The sequence below is a fragment of the Scyliorhinus torazame genome, chromosome 17, assembly GCF_047496885.1.
Source record: "Scyliorhinus torazame isolate Kashiwa2021f chromosome 17, sScyTor2.1, whole genome shotgun sequence".
Taxonomy (NCBI): domain Eukaryota; kingdom Metazoa; phylum Chordata; class Chondrichthyes; order Carcharhiniformes; family Scyliorhinidae; genus Scyliorhinus; species Scyliorhinus torazame.
This window is the reverse complement of record NC_092723.1, coordinates 128,218,701-128,235,728: the sequence shown is the minus strand read 5'-3', so window position 1 is coordinate 128,235,728 and position 17,028 is coordinate 128,218,701.

Below are 17,028 nucleotides of genomic sequence, written 5' to 3'. Positions count from 1 at the left end.
TCGCCTGTTAAACTGCTCCTTGCCTATTGTACACACCCTCACCTGTTACACTGCTCCCTGCCTATTGTACACACCCTCGCCTGTTACACTGCTCCTTGCCTATTGTACACACCCTAGCCTGTTATGCTACACTCTGCCTATTGTACACAACCACGCCTTTTACACTGTTTCTTGCCTATTGTACACACCCTCGCCTGTTACACTGCACTCTGCCTATTGTACACACCCTCACCTGTTACACTGCTCCCTGCCTATTGTACACACCCTCGCCTGTTACACTGCTCCTTGCCTATTGTACACACCCTAGCCTGTTATGCTACACTCTGCCTATTGTACACAACCACGCCTTTTACACTGTTTCTTGCCTATTGTACACACCCTCGCCTGTTACACTGCACTCTGCCTATTGTACACACCCTCGCCTGTTACACTGCACTCTGACTGTTGTACACTCCCTCACCTGTTACACTGCACCTTGCCTATTGTACACACCCTCGCCTGTTACATTGCTACTTGCCTATTGTACACACCCCCGCCTGTTAAACTGCTCCTTGCCTATTGTACACACCCTCGCCTGTTAAACTGCTCCTTGCGTATCGTGCACACCCACGCCTGTTAAACTGCACTCTACCTATTGTACACACCCTCGCCTGTTACACTGCTCCTTGCCTATTGTACACACCCTCGCCTGTTACACTGCTCCCTGCCTATTATACACACCCTCGCCTGTTACACTGCTCCTTGCCTATTGTACACACCCTCACCTGTTACACTGCTCCCTGCCTATTGTACACACCCTCGCCTGTTACACTGCTCCTTGCCTATTGTACACACCCTAGCCTGTTATGCTACACTCTGCCTATTGTACACAACCACGCCTTTTACACTGTTCCTTGCCTATTGTACACACCCTCGCCTGTTACACTGCTCCCTGCCTATTGTACACAGCCTCACCTGTTACGCTACACTCAGCCTATTGTACACACCCTCGCCTGTTACACTGCACTCTGCCTATTGTACACACCCTCGCCTGTTACACTGCTCCTTGTCTATTGTACACACCCTCGCCTGTTACACTGCTCCCTGCCTATTGTACACACCCTCGCCTGTTAAACTGCTCCTTGCCTATTGTACACACCCTCACCTGTTACACTGCTCCCTGCCTATTATACACACCTTCGCCTGTTATACTGCTCCTTGCCTATTGTACACACCCTCGCCTGTTACACTGCTTCTTGCCTATTTTACACACCCTCGCCTGTTAAACTGCTCATTGCCTGTTGTGCACACTCTCACCTGTTACACTGCTCCCTGCCTATTGTACACACCCTCGCCTGTTACACTGCTCCTTGCCTATTGTACACACCCTACCCTGTTATGCTACACTCTGCCTATTGTACACAACCTCGCCTTTTACACTGCACTCTGCCTATTATACACACCCTCGCCTGTTACACTGCACTCTGACTGTTGTACACTCCCTCACCTGTTACACTGCACCTTGCCTATTGTATACACCCTCGCCTGTTACAGTGCTCCTTGCCTATTGTACACACTCGACTGTTAAACTGCTCCTTGCCTATTGTACACACCCTCGCCTGTTAAACTGCTCCTTGAGTATTGTACACAACCTAGCCTGTTATGCTACACTCTGCCTATTGTACACAACCACGCCTTTTACACTGTTTCTTGCCTATTGTACACACCCTCGCCTGTTACACTGCACTCTGCCTATTGTACACACCCTCGCCTGTTACACTGCACTCTGACTGTTGTACACTCCCTCACCTGTTACACTGCACCTTGCCTATTGTATACACCCTCGCCTGTTACACTGCACTCTGCCTATTGTACACACCCTCGCCTGTTACACTGCACTCTGACTGTTGTACACTCCCTCACCTGTTACACTGCACCTTGCCTATTGTACACACCCTCGCCTGTTACACTGCACCCTGCCTATTATACACACCCTCGCCTGTTAAACTGCTCCTTGCGTATCGTGCACACCCACGCCTGTTAAACTGCACTCTACCTATTCTACACACCCTCGCCTGATACACTGCTCCTTGCCTATTGTACACACCCTCGCCTGTTACACTGCTCCCTGCCTATTATACACACCCTCGCCTGTTAAACTGCTCCTTGCCTATTGTACACACCCTCACCTGTTACACTGCTCCCTGCCTATTGTACACACCCTCGCCTGTTACACTGCTCCTTGCCTATTGTACACACCCTAGCCTGTTATGCTACACTCTGCCTATTGTACACACCCTCGCCTGTTACACTGCACTCTGCCTATTGTACACACCCTCGCCTGTTACACTGCACTCTGACTGTTGTACACTCCCTCACCTGTTACACTGCACCTTGCCTATTGTATACACCCTCGCCTGTTACACTGCACCCTGCCTATTATACACACCCTCGCCTGTTAAACTGCTCCTTGCCTATTGTACACACCCTCACCTGTTACACTGCTCCCTGCCTATTGTACACACCCTCGCCTGTTACACTGCTCCTTGCCTATTGTACACACCCTAGCCTGTTATGCTACACTCTGCCTTTTGTACACAACCACGCCTTTTACACTGTTTCTTGCCTATTGTACACACCCTCGCCTGTTACACTGCACTCTGCCTATTGTACACACCCTCGCCTGTTACACTGCACTCTGACTGTTGTACACTCCCTCACCTGTTACACTGCACCGTGCCTATTGTACACACCCTCGCCTGTTACATTGCTACTTGCCTATTGTACACACCCCCGCCTGTTAAACTGCTCCTTGCCTATTGTACACACCCTCGCCTGTTAAACTGCTCCTTGCGTATCGTGCACACCCACGCCTGTTAAACTGCACTCTACCTATTGTACACACCCTCGCCTGTTACACTGCTCCTTGCCTATTGTACACACCCTCGCCTGTTACACTGCTCCCTGCCTATTATACACACCCTCGCCTGTTACACTGCTCCTTGCCTATTGTACACACCCTCGCCTGTTACACTGCTCCTTGCCTATTGTACACACCCTAGCCTGTTATGCTACACTCTGCCTATTGTACACAACCACGCCTTTTACACTGTTCCTTGCCTATTGTACACACCCTCGCCTGTTACACTGCACTCTGACTGTTGTACACTCCCTCACCTGTTACACTGCACCTTGCTTATTGTACACACCCTCGCCTGTTACATTGCTACTTGCCTATTGTACACACCCTCGCCTGTTAAACTGCTCCTTGCCTATTGTACACACCCTCACCTGTTACACTGCTCCCTGCCTATTATACACACCTTCGCCTGTTAAACTGCTCCTTGCCTATTGTACACACCCTCGCCTGTTACACTGCTTCTTGCCTATTTTACACACCCTCGCCAGTTAAACTGCTCATTGCCTATTGTGCACACTCTCACCTGTTACACTGCTCCCTGCCTATTGTACACACCCTCGCCTGTTATGCTACACTCTGCCTATTGTACACAACCTCGCCTTTTACACTGCACTCTGCCTATTTTACACACCCTCGCCTGTTACACTGCACTCTGACTGTTGTACACTCCCTCACCTGTTACACTGCACCTTGCCTATTGTATACACCCTCGCCTGTTACAGTGCTCCTTGCCTATTGTACACACCCTCGCCTGTTAAACTGCTCCTTGAGTATTGTACACAACCTAGCCTGTTATGCTACACTCTGCCTATTGTACACAACCACGCCTTTTACACTGTTTCTTGCCTATTGTACACACCCTCGCCTGTTACACTGCACTCTGCCTATTGTACACACCCTCGCCTGTTACACTGCACTCTGACTGTTGTACACTCCCTCACCTGTTACACTGCACCTTGCCTATTGTACACACCCTCGCCTGTTACATTGCTACTTGCCTATTGTATACACCCTCGCCTGTTAAACTGCTCCTTGCCTATTGTACACACCCTCGCCTGTTAAACTGCTCCTTGCGTATCGTGCACACCCACGCCTGTTAAACTGCACTCTACCTATTCTACACACCCTCGCCTGTTACACTGCTCCTTGCCGATTGTACACACCCTCGCCTGTTACACTGCTCCCTGCCTATTATACACACCCTCGCCTGTTAAACTGCTCCTTGCCTATTGTACACACCCTCACCTGTTACACTGCTCCCTGCCTATTGTACACACCCTCGCCTGTTACACTGCTCCTTGCCTATTGTACACACCCTAGCCTGTTATGCTACACTCTGCCTATTGTACACACCCTCGCCTGTTACACTGCACTCTGCCTATTGTACACACCCTCGCCTGTTACACTGCACTCTGACTGTTGTACACTCCCTCACCTGTTACACTGCACCTTGCCTATTGTATACACCCTCGCCTGTTAAACTGCTCCTTGCCTATTGTACACACCCTCGCCTGTTAAACTGCTCCTTGAGTATTGTGCACACCCACGCCTGTTAACCTGCACTCTACATATTGTACACACCCTCGCCTGTTACACTGCTCCTTGCCTATTGTACACACCCTCGCCTGTTACACTGCACCCTGCCTATTATACACACCCTCGCCTGTTAAACTGCTCCTTGCCTATTGTACACACCCTCACCTGTTACACTGCTCCCTGCCTATTGTACACACCCTCGCCTGTTACACTGGTCCTTGCCTATTGTACACACCCTAGCCTGTTATGCTACACTCTGCCTATTGTACACAACCACGTCTTTTACACTGTTTCTTGCCTATTGTACACACCCTCGCCTATTACACTGCACTCTGCCTATTGTACACACCCTCGCCTGTTACACTGCACTCTGACTGTTGTACACTCCCTCACCTTTTACACTGCACCTTGCCTATTGTACACACCCTCGCCTGTTACATTGCTACTTGCCTATTGTACACACCCTCGCCTGTTAAACTGCTCCTTGCCTATTGTACACACCCTCGCCTGTTAAACTGCTCCTTGCGTATCGTGCACACCCACGCCTGTTAAACTGCACTCTACCTATTGTACACACCCTCGCCTGTTACACTGCTCCTTGCCTATTGTACACACCCTCGCCTGTTACACTGCTCCCTGCCTATTATACACACCCTCGCCTGTTAAACTGCTCCTTGCCTATTGTACACACCCTCACCTGTTACACTGCTCCCTGCCTATTGTACACACCCTCGCCTGTTACACTGCTCCTTGCCTATTGTACACACCCTAGCCTGTTATGCTACACTCTGCCTATTGTACACAACCACGCCTTTTACACTGTTCCTTGCCTATTGTACACACCCTCGCCTGTTACACTGCACTCTGCCTATTGTACACACCCTCGCCTGTTACACTGCACTCTGACTGTTGTACACTCCCTCACCTGTTACACTGCACCTTGCCTATTGTACACACCCTCGCCTGTTACATTGCTACTTGCCTATTGTACACACCCTCGCCTGTTACACTGCTTCTTGCCTATTTTACACACCCTTGCCTGTTACACTGCTCCTTGCCTATTGTACACACCCTAGCCTGTTATGCTACACTCTGCCTATTGTACACAACCACACCTTTTACACTGTTCCTTGCCTATTGTACACACCCTCTCCTGTTACACTGCACTCTGCCTATTGTACACACCCTCGCCTGTTACACTGCACTCTGACTGTTGTACCCTCCCTCACCTGTTACACTGCACCTTGCCTATTGGACACACCCTCGCCTGTTACATTGCTACTTGCCTATTGTACACACCCTCGCCTGTTAAACTGCTCCTTGCCTATTGTACACACCCTCGCCTGTTACACTGCACCCTGCCTATTATACACACCCTCGCCTGTTAAACTGCTCCTTGCGTATCGTGCACACCCACGCCTGTTAAACTGCACTCTACCTATTCTACACACCCTCGCCTGATACACTGCTCCTTGCCTATTGTACACACCCTCGCCTGTTACACTGCTCCCTGCCTATTATACACACCCTCGCCTGTTAAACTGCTCCTTGCCTATTGTACACACCCTCACCTGTTACACTGCTCCCTGCCTATTGTACACACCCTCGCCTGTTACACTGCTCCTTGCCTATTGTACACACCCTAGCCTGTTATGCTACACTCTGCCTATTGTACACACCCTCGCCTGTTACACTGCACTCTGCCTATTGTACACACCCTCGCCTGTTACACTGCACTCTGACTGTTGTACACTCCCTCACCTGTTACACTGCACCTTGCCTATTGTATACACCCTCGCCTGTTACACTGCACCCTGCCTATTATACACACCCTCGCCTGTTAAACTGCTCCTTGCCTATTGTACACACCCTCACCTGTTACACTGCTCCCTGCCTATTGTACACACCCTCGCCTGTTACACTGCTCCTTGCCTATTGTACACACCCTAGCCTGTTATGCTACACTCTGCCTTTTGTACACAACCACGCCTTTTACACTGTTTCTTGCCTATTGTACACACCCTCGCCTGTTACACTGCACTCTGCCTATTGTACACACCCTCGCCTGTTACACTGCACTCTGACTGTTGTACACTCCCTCACCTGTTACACTGCACCTTGCCTATTGTACACACCCTCGCCTGTTACATTGCTACTTGCCTATTGTACACACCCCCGCCTGTTAAACTGCTCCTTGCCTATTGTACACACCCTCGCCTGTTAAACTGCTCCTTGCGTATCGTGCACACCCACGCCTGTTAAACTGCACTCTACCTATTGTACACACCCTCGCCTGTTACACTGCTCCTTGCCTATTGTACACACCCTCGCCTGTTACACTGCTCCCTGCCTATTATACACACCCTCGCCTGTTACACTGCTCCTTGCCTATTGTACACACCCTCGCCTGTTACACTGCTCCTTGCCTATTGTACACACCCTAGCCTGTTATGCTACACTCTGCCTATTGTACACAACCACGCCTTTTACACTGTTCCTTGCCTATTGTACACACCCTCGCCTGTTACACTGCACTCTGACTGTTGTACACTCCCTCACCTGTTACACTGCACCTTGCTTATTGTACACACCCTCGCCTGTTACATTGCTACTTGCCTATTGTACACACCCTCGCCTGTTAAACTGCTCCTTGCCTATTGTACACACCCTCACCTGTTACACTGCTCCCTGCCTATTATACACACCTTCGCCTGTTAAACTGCTCCTTGCCTATTGTACACACCCTCGCCTGTTACACTGCTTCTTGCCTATTTTACACACCCTCGCCAGTTAAACTGCTCATTGCCTATTGTGCACACTCTCACCTGTTACACTGCTCCCTGCCTATTGTACACACCCTCGCCTGTTATGCTACACTCTGCCTATTGTACACAACCTCGCCTTTTACACTGCACTCTGCCTATTTTACACACCCTCGCCTGTTACACTGCACTCTGACTGTTGTACACTCCCTCACCTGTTACACTGCACCTTGCCTATTGTATACACCCTCGCCTGTTACAGTGCTCCTTGCCTATTGTACACACCCTCGCCTGTTAAACTGCTCCTTGAGTATTGTACACAACCTAGCCTGTTATGCTACACTCTGCCTATTGTACACAACCACGCCTTTTACACTGTTTCTTGCCTATTGTACACACCCTCGCCTGTTACACTGCACTCTGCCTATTGTACACACCCTCGCCTGTTACACTGCACTCTGACTGTTGTACACTCCCTCACCTGTTACACTGCACCTTGCCTATTGTACACACCCTCGCCTGTTACATTGCTACTTGCCTATTGTATACACCCTCGCCTGTTAAACTGCTCCTTGCCTATTGTACACACCCTCGCCTGTTAAACTGCTCCTTGCGTATCGTGCACACCCACGCCTGTTAAACTGCACTCTACCTATTCTACACACCCTCGCCTGTTACACTGCTCCTTGCCGATTGTACACACCCTCGCCTGTTACACTGCTCCCTGCCTATTATACACACCCTCGCCTGTTAAACTGCTCCTTGCCTATTGTACACACCCTCACCTGTTACACTGCTCCCTGCCTATTGTACACACCCTCGCCTGTTACACTGCTCCTTGCCTATTGTACACACCCTAGCCTGTTATGCTACACTCTGCCTATTGTACACACCCTCGCCTGTTACACTGCACTCTGCCTATTGTACACACCCTCGCCTGTTACACTGCACTCTGACTGTTGTACACTCCCTCACCTGTTACACTGCACCTTGCCTATTGTATACACCCTCGCCTGTTAAACTGCTCCTTGCCTATTGTACACACCCTCGCCTGTTAAACTGCTCCTTGAGTATTGTGCACACCCACGCCTGTTAACCTGCACTCTACATATTGTACACACCCTCGCCTGTTACACTGCTCCTTGCCTATTGTACACACCCTCGCCTGTTACACTGCACCCTGCCTATTATACACACCCTCGCCTGTTAAACTGCTCCTTGCCTATTGTACACACCCTCACCTGTTACACTGCTCCCTGCCTATTGTACACACCCTCGCCTGTTACACTGGTCCTTGCCTATTGTACACACCCTAGCCTGTTATGCTACACTTTGCCTATTGTACACAACCACGTCTTTTACACTGTTTCTTGCCTATTGTACACACCCTCGCCTATTACACTGCACTCTGCCTATTGTACACACCCTCGCCTGTTACACTGCACTCTGACTGTTGTACACTCCCTCACCTTTTACACTGCACCTTGCCTATTGTACACACCCTCGCCTGTTACATTGCTACTTGCCTATTGTACACACCCTCGCCTGTTAAACTGCTCCTTGCCTATTGTACACACCCTCGCCTGTTAAACTGCTCCTTGCGTATCGTGCACACCCACGCCTGTTAAACTGCACTCTACCTATTGTACACACCCTCGCCTGTTACACTGCTCCTTGCCTATTGTACACACCCTCGCCTGTTACACTGCTCCCTGCCTATTATACACACCCTCGCCTGTTAAACTGCTCCTTGCCTATTGTACACACCCTCACCTGTTACACTGCTCCCTGCCTATTGTACACACCCTCGCCTGTTACACTGCTCCTTGCCTATTGTACACACCCTAGCCTGTTATGCTACACTCTGCCTATTGTACACAACCACGCCTTTTACACTGTTCCTTGCCTATTGTACACACCCTCGCCTGTTACACTGCACTCTGCCTATTGTACACACCCTCGCCTGTTACACTGCACTCTGACTGTTGTACACTCCCTCACCTGTTACACTGCACCTTGCCTATTGTACACACCCTCGCCTGTTACATTGCTACTTGCCTATTGTACACACCCTCGCCTGTTACACTGCTTCTTGCCTATTTTACACACCCTTGCCTGTTACACTGCTCCTTGCCTATTGTACACACCCTAGCCTGTTATGCTACACTCTGCCTATTGTACACAACCACACCTTTTACACTGTTCCTTGCCTATTGTACACACCCTCTCCTGTTACACTGCACTCTGCCTATTGTACACACCCTCGCCTGTTACACTGCACTCTGACTGTTGTACACTCCCTCACCTGTTACACTGCACCTTGCCTATTGGACACACCCTCGCCTGTTACATTGCTACTTGCCTATTGTACACACCCTCGCCTGTTAAACTGCTCCTTGCCTATTGTACACACCCTCGCCTGTTAAACTGCTCCTTGCGTATCGTGCACACCCACGCCTGTTAAACTGCACTCTATCTATTGTACACACCCTCGCCTGTTACACTGCTCCTTGCCTATTGTACACACCCTCGCCTGTTACACTGCTCCCTGCCTATTATACACACCCTCGCCTGTTAAACTGCTCCTTGCCTATTGTACACACCCTCACCTGTTACACTGCTCCCTGCCTATTGTACACACCCTCGCCTGTTACACTGCTCCTTGCCTATTGTACACACCCTAGCCTGTTATGCTACACTCTGCCTATTGTACACAACCACGCCTTTTACACTGTTCCTTGCCTATTGTACACACCCTCGCCTGTTACACTGCACTCTGCCTATTGTACACACCCTCGCCTGTTACACTGCACTCTGACTGTTGTACACTCCCTCACCTGTTACACTGCACCTTGCCTATTGTACACACCCTAGCCTGTTATGCTACACTCTGCCTATTGTACACAACCTCGCCTTTTACACTGCACTCTGCCTATTGTACACACCCTCGCCTGTTACACTGCACTCTGACTGTTGTACACACCCTCACCTGTTACACTGCACCTTGCCTATTGTATACACCCTCGCCTGTTACAGTGCTCCTTGCCTATTGTACACACCCTCGACTGTTAAACTGCTCCTTGCCTATTGTACACACCCTCGCCTGTTGAACTGCTCCTTGAGTATTGTACACAACCGAGCCTGTTATGCTACACTCTGCCTATTGTACACAACCACGCCTTTTACACTGTTTCTTGCCTATTGTACACACCCTCGCCTGTTACACTGCACTCTGCCTATTGTACACACCCTCGCCTGTTGCACTGCACTCTGACTGTTGTACACTCCCTCACCTGTTACACTGCACCTTGCCTATTGTACACACCCTCGCCTGTTACATTGCTACTTGCCTATTGTATACACCCTCGCCTGTTAAACTGCTCCTTGCCTATTGTACACACCCTCGCCTGTTAAACTGCTCCTTGCGTATCGTGCACACCCACGCCTGTTAAACTGCACTCTACCTATTCTACACACCCTCGCCTGTTACACTGCTCCTTGCCTATTGTACACACCCTCGCCTGTTACACTGCTCCCTGCCTATTATACACACCCTCGCCTGTTAAACTGCTCCTTGCCTATTGTACACACCCTCACCTGTTACACTGCTCCCTGCCTATTGTACACACCCTCGCCTGTTATACTGCTCCTTGCCTATTGTACACACCCTAGCCTGTTATGCTACACTCTGCCTATTGTACACACCCTCGCCTGTTACAGTGCACTCTGCCTATTGTACACACCCTCGCCTGTTACACTGCACTCTGACTGTTGTACACTCCCTCACCTGTTACACTGCACCTTGCCTATTGTATACACCCTCGCCTGTTACAGTGCTCCTTGCCTATTGTACACACCCTCGCCTGTTAAACTGCTCCTTGCCTATTGTACACACCCTCGCCTGTTAAACTGCTCCTTGAGTATTGTGCACACCCACGCCTGTTAACCTGCACTCTACCTATTGTACACACCCTCGCCTGTTACACTGCTCCTTGCCTATTGTACACACCCTCGCCTGTTACACTGCACACTGCCTATTATACACACCCTCGCCTGTTAAACTGCTCCTTGCCTATTGTACACACCCTCACCTGTTACACTGCTCCCTGCCTATTGTACACACCCTCGCCTGTTACACTGCTCCTTGCCTATTGTACACACCCTAGCCTGTTATGCTACACTCTGCCTATTGTACACAACCACGCCTTTTACACTGTTCCTTGCCTATTGTACACACCCTCTCCTGTTACACTGCACTCTGCCTATTGTACGCACCCTCGCCTGTTACACTGCACTCTGACTGTTGTACACTCCCTCACCTGTTACACTGCACCTTGCCTATTGTACACACCCTCGCCTGTTACATTGCTACTTGCCTATTGTACACACCCTTGCCTGTTAAACTGCTCCTTGCCTATTGTACACACCCTCACCTGTTAAACTGCTCTTTGCGTATCGTGCACACCCACGCCTGTTAAACTGCACTCTACCTATTGTACACACCCTCGCCTGTTACACTGCTCCTTGCCTATTGTACACACCCTCCGCTGTTACACTGCTCCCTGCCTATTGTACACACCCTCGCCTGTTACACTGCACTCTGCCTATTTTCCACACCCTCGCCTGTTACACTGCTCCCTGCCTATTGTACACACCCTCGCCTGTTACATTGCTCCTTGCCTATTGTACACACTCTCGCCTATTAAACTGCTCCTTGCCTATTGTACACACCCTCGCCTGTTACGCTACACTCAGCCTATTGTACACACCCTCGCCTGTTAAACTGCTCCTTGCCTATTGTACACACCCTCGCCTGTTACACTGCTCCTTGCCTATTGTCCACACCCTCGCCTGTTACACTCCTCTCTGCCTGTTGTACACACCCTCGCCTGTTACACTCCGCCTTGCCTATTGTACACACCCTCGCCTGTTACACTCCTCCCTGCCTATTGTACACAACCTCGCGTGTTACGCTGTACTCTGTCTATTGTACACGCCCTCGCCCGTTACACTACACACTGCCTATTGTACACACACCCTCTCCTGTTACACTGCTCCTTGCCTATTGTACACGCCCTCGCCTGTTACACTACACACTGCCTATTGTACATACACCCTCTTTTGTTACACTGCTCCTTGCCTATTGTACACACCCTCTCCTGTTACACTACACACTGCCTATTGTACACACCCTCGCCTGTTACACTGCTCCCTGCCTTTTGTACACAGCCTCACGTGTTACGCTACACTCAGCCTATTGTACACACCCTTGCCTGTTACACTGCACTCTGCCTATTGTACACACCCTCGCCTGTTACATTGCTACTTGCCTATTGTATACACCCTCGCCTTTTAAACTGCTCCTTGCCTATTGTACACACCCTCGCCTGTTAAACTGCTCCTTGCGTATCGTGCACACCCACGCCTGTTAAACTGCACTCTACCTATTGTACACACCCTCGCCTGTTACACTGCTCCTTGCCTATTGTACACACCCTCGCCTGTTACACTGCTCCCTGCCTATTATACACACCCTCGCCTGTTAAACTGCTCCTTGCCTATTGTACACACCCTCACCTGTTACACTGCTCCCTGCCTATTGTACACACCCTCGCCTGTTACACTGCTCCTTGCCTATTGTACACACCCTAGCCTGTTATGCTACACTCTGCCTATTGTACACAACCACGCCTTTTACACTGTTCCTTGCCTATTGTACACACCCTCTCCTGTTACACTGCACTCTGCCTATTGTACACACCCTCGCCTGTTACACTGCACTCTGACTGTTGTACACTCCCTCACCTGTTACACTGCACCTTGCCTATTGTACACACCCTCGCCTGTTACATTGCTACTTGCCTATTGTACACACCCTCGCCTGTTAAACTGCTCCTTGCCTATTGTACACACCCTCACCTGTTAAACTGCTCTTTGCGTATCGTGCACACCCACGCCTGTTAAACTGCACTCTACCTATTGTACACACCCTCGCCTGTTACACTGCTCCTTGCCTATTGTACACACCCTCCGCTGTTACACTGCTCCCTGCCTATTGTACACACCCTCGCCTGTTACACTGCACTCTGCCTATTTTCCACACCCTCGCCTGTTACACTGCTCCCTGCCTATTGTACACACCCTCGCCTGTTACATTGCTCCTTGCCTATTGTACACACTCTCGCCTATTAAACTGCTCCTTGCCTATTGTACACACCCTCGCCTGTTACGCTACACTCAGCCTATTGTACACACCCTCGCCTGTTAAACTGCTCCTTGCCTATTGTACACACCCTCGCCTGTTACACTGCTCCTTGCCTATTGTCCACACCCTCGCCTGTTACACTCCTCCCTGCCTGTTGTACACACCCTCGCCTGTTACACTCCTCCTTGCCTATTGTACACACCCTCGCCTGTTACACTGCTCCCTGCCTATTGTACACAACCTCGCGTGTTACGCTGTACTCTGTCTATTGTACACGCCCTCGCCCGTTACACTACACACTGCCTATTGTACACACACCCTCTCCTGTTACACTGCTCCTTGCCTATTGTACACGCCCTCGCCTGTTACACTACACACTGCCTATTGTACATACACCCTCTTTTGTTACACTGCTCCTTGCCTATTGTACACACCCTCTCCTGTTACACTACACACTGCCTATTGTACACACCCTCGCCTGTTACACTGCTCCCTGCCTTTTGTACACAGCCTCACGTGTTACGCTACACTCAGCCTATTGTACACACCCTTGCCTGTTACACTGCACTCTGCCTATTGTACACACCCTCGCCTGTTACACTGCCCCTTGCCTATTGTACACACCCTCGCCTGTTACACTGCTCCCTGCCTATTGTACACACCCTCGCCTGTTAAACTGCTCCTTGCCTATTGTACACACCCTCACCTGTTACACTGCTCCCTGCCTATTATACACACCCTCGCCTGTTAAACCGCTCCTTGCCTATTGTACACACCCTCGCCTGTTACACTGCTTCTTGCCTATTTTACACACCCTCGCCTGTTAAACTGCTCCTTGCCTATTGTACACACCCTAGCCTGTTATGCTACACTCTGCCTATTGTACACAACCTCGCCTTTTACACTGTTCCTTGCCTATTGTACACACCCTCGCCTGTTACACTGCACTCTGCCTATTGTACACACCCTCGCCTGTTACACTGCACTCTGACTGTTGTACAGCCCCTCACCTGTTACACTGCACTTTGCCTATTGTATACACCCTCGCCTGTTACAGTGCTCCTTGCCTATTGTACACACCCTCGCCTGTTAAACTGCTCCTTGCCTATTGTACACACCCTCGCCTGTTAAACTGCTCCTTCAGTATTGTGCACACCCACGCCTGTTAACCTGCACTCTACCTATTGTACACACCCTCGCCTGTTACACTGCTCCTTGCCTATTGTACACACCTTCGCCTGTTACACTGCTCCCTGCCTATTATACACACCCTCGCCTGTTAAACTGCTCCTTGCCTATTGTACACACCCTCACCTGTTACACTGCTCCCTGCCTATTGTACACACCCTTGCCTGTTACACTGCTCCTTGCCTATTGTACACACCCTAGCCTGTTATGCTACACTCTGCCTATTGTACACAACCACACCTTTTACACTGTTCCTTGCCTATTGTACACACCCTCTCCTGTTACACTGCACTCTGCCTATTGTACACACCCTCGCCTGTTACACTGCACTCTGACTGTTGTACACTCCCTCACCTGTTACACTGCACCTTGCCTATTGTACACACCCTCGCCTGTTACAGTGCTCCTTGCCTATTGTACACACCCTCGCCTGTTAAACTGCTGCTTGCCTATTGTACACACCCTCGCCTGTTAAACTGCTCCTTGCGTATCATGCACACCCACGCCTGTTAAACTGCACTCTACCTATTGTACACACCCTCGCCTGTTACACTGCTCCTTGCCTGTTGTACACACCCTCGGCTGTTACACTGCTCCCTGCCTTTTGTACACACCCTCGCCTGTTACACTGCACTCTGCCTATTGTACACACCCACGCCTGTTAAACTGCACTCTACCTATTGTACACACTCTCGCCTGTTAAACTGCTCCTTGCCTATTGTACACACCCTCGCCTGTTACGCTACACTCAGCCTATTGTACACACCCTCGCCTGTTAAACTGCTCCTTGCCTATTGTACACACCCTCGCCTGTTACACTGCTCCTTGCCTATTGTCCACACCCTCGCCTGTTACACTGCTCACTCCCTGTTGTACACACCCTCGCCTGTTACACTGCTCCTTGCCTATTGTACACACCCTCGCCTGTTACACTGCTCCCTGCCTATTGTACACAACCTCGCGTGTTACGCTGTACTCTGTCTATTGTACACGCCCCCGCCCGTTACACTACACACTGCCTATTGTACACACACCCTCTCCTGTTACACTGCTCCTTGCCTATTGTACACGCCCTCGCCTGTTACACTCCACACTGCCTATTGTACACACACCCTCTTCTGTTACACTGCTCCTTGCCTATTGTACACACCCTCTCCTGTTGCACTACACACTGCCTATTGTACACACCCTCGCCTGTTAAACTGCTCCTTGCCTATTGTACACACCCTCTCCTGTTACACTACACACTGCCTATTGTACACACTCCTACTTGTGACCTGCACCCTTGCTGTTATACCCTTCTCGTCCACTCGTACACGCTTTATCTGATTCTCATTTCCAATGTCTTCAATTCCTTTATCTAAATATGTATTGACGAGCTGAGCCTACAATTATCTTTTCATGTTGAATTAAATTGTCAAATGAGCTCATTAATCGGTAAAAATGTTATTGCCATTTCCTGTGGGTTGAGGATTTTCTCTCTCGTGATTGAATTGGGGCTGAGCTGGGCTGTAACAGATAAACATTAGAGGCACACTGATCATGCATGTCTAAAATTAAAGGAGAAAACCTTCTATTGAACTGTATTGTGTGGGTGTAAAGTTTCAAAGCTGCAACATTTCGAAATGGAGAGACTGGTTCGGAATTGTGTCAACCACCATTAAACGGTAGACCAGTGCTGCCCCCTACAGGTTTAGTGGGATAGTTTCCAGTCAAACCTATTATTTGCCAGTGATCTCTGTGGCAGTGTGAGCTCTGATATCGCACACTTTGACCTTCAGATCCCAGGGTACTCAGACCCAGTTGGAAACTGCTTTTCACACTTCAGTTGCTTCATTGTTGGATATGATCTCGCTAAGAACACTGAGATGTGTTACCAAAGCGAAATACCGCCGAGGTTGGAAATCGAGACATGAAAATGCTGGAAGTATTCAACAGGCAGAACCTCTGACAATGCAGCACCTCAGATAGTACAGTACTCTCTCGCCCGTACTGAATTGTCAGCCCAGACTGTGCGCTTAAACGCTGAAGGGAGACTTGAACCGCCTGTTTTCTAAATTTGAAGCAAGGGTGCTATTATTGAGCATGGGCTACTTTATATGTGGCTCCAAGGTACGCTCTGTGGTGACGTCAAAGCCAAGAAATGCGTACACTCCTGCCCCACAGGAGCATGTGATACTGTGAGTATCAGTAACCAGAGTTTGGTGGAGGTTATCAGCGTGGCATTTAGGTGACAGCCCTGCCAAGTTCACAGGCACCAGTTAATGTAAAAGCACTTCCTCTCCTCAATCAATTCCTGATCTATAGACCCCAATCTTAAATTCTGCTTTCATGAGCAGGGGTGCAAAATCAATGAGCCTGTAAATATTTTAAACCTCGCTTTGCTAAATTAAAGCATTTATAATAATAATAATCACTTATTGTCACAAGTAGGCTTC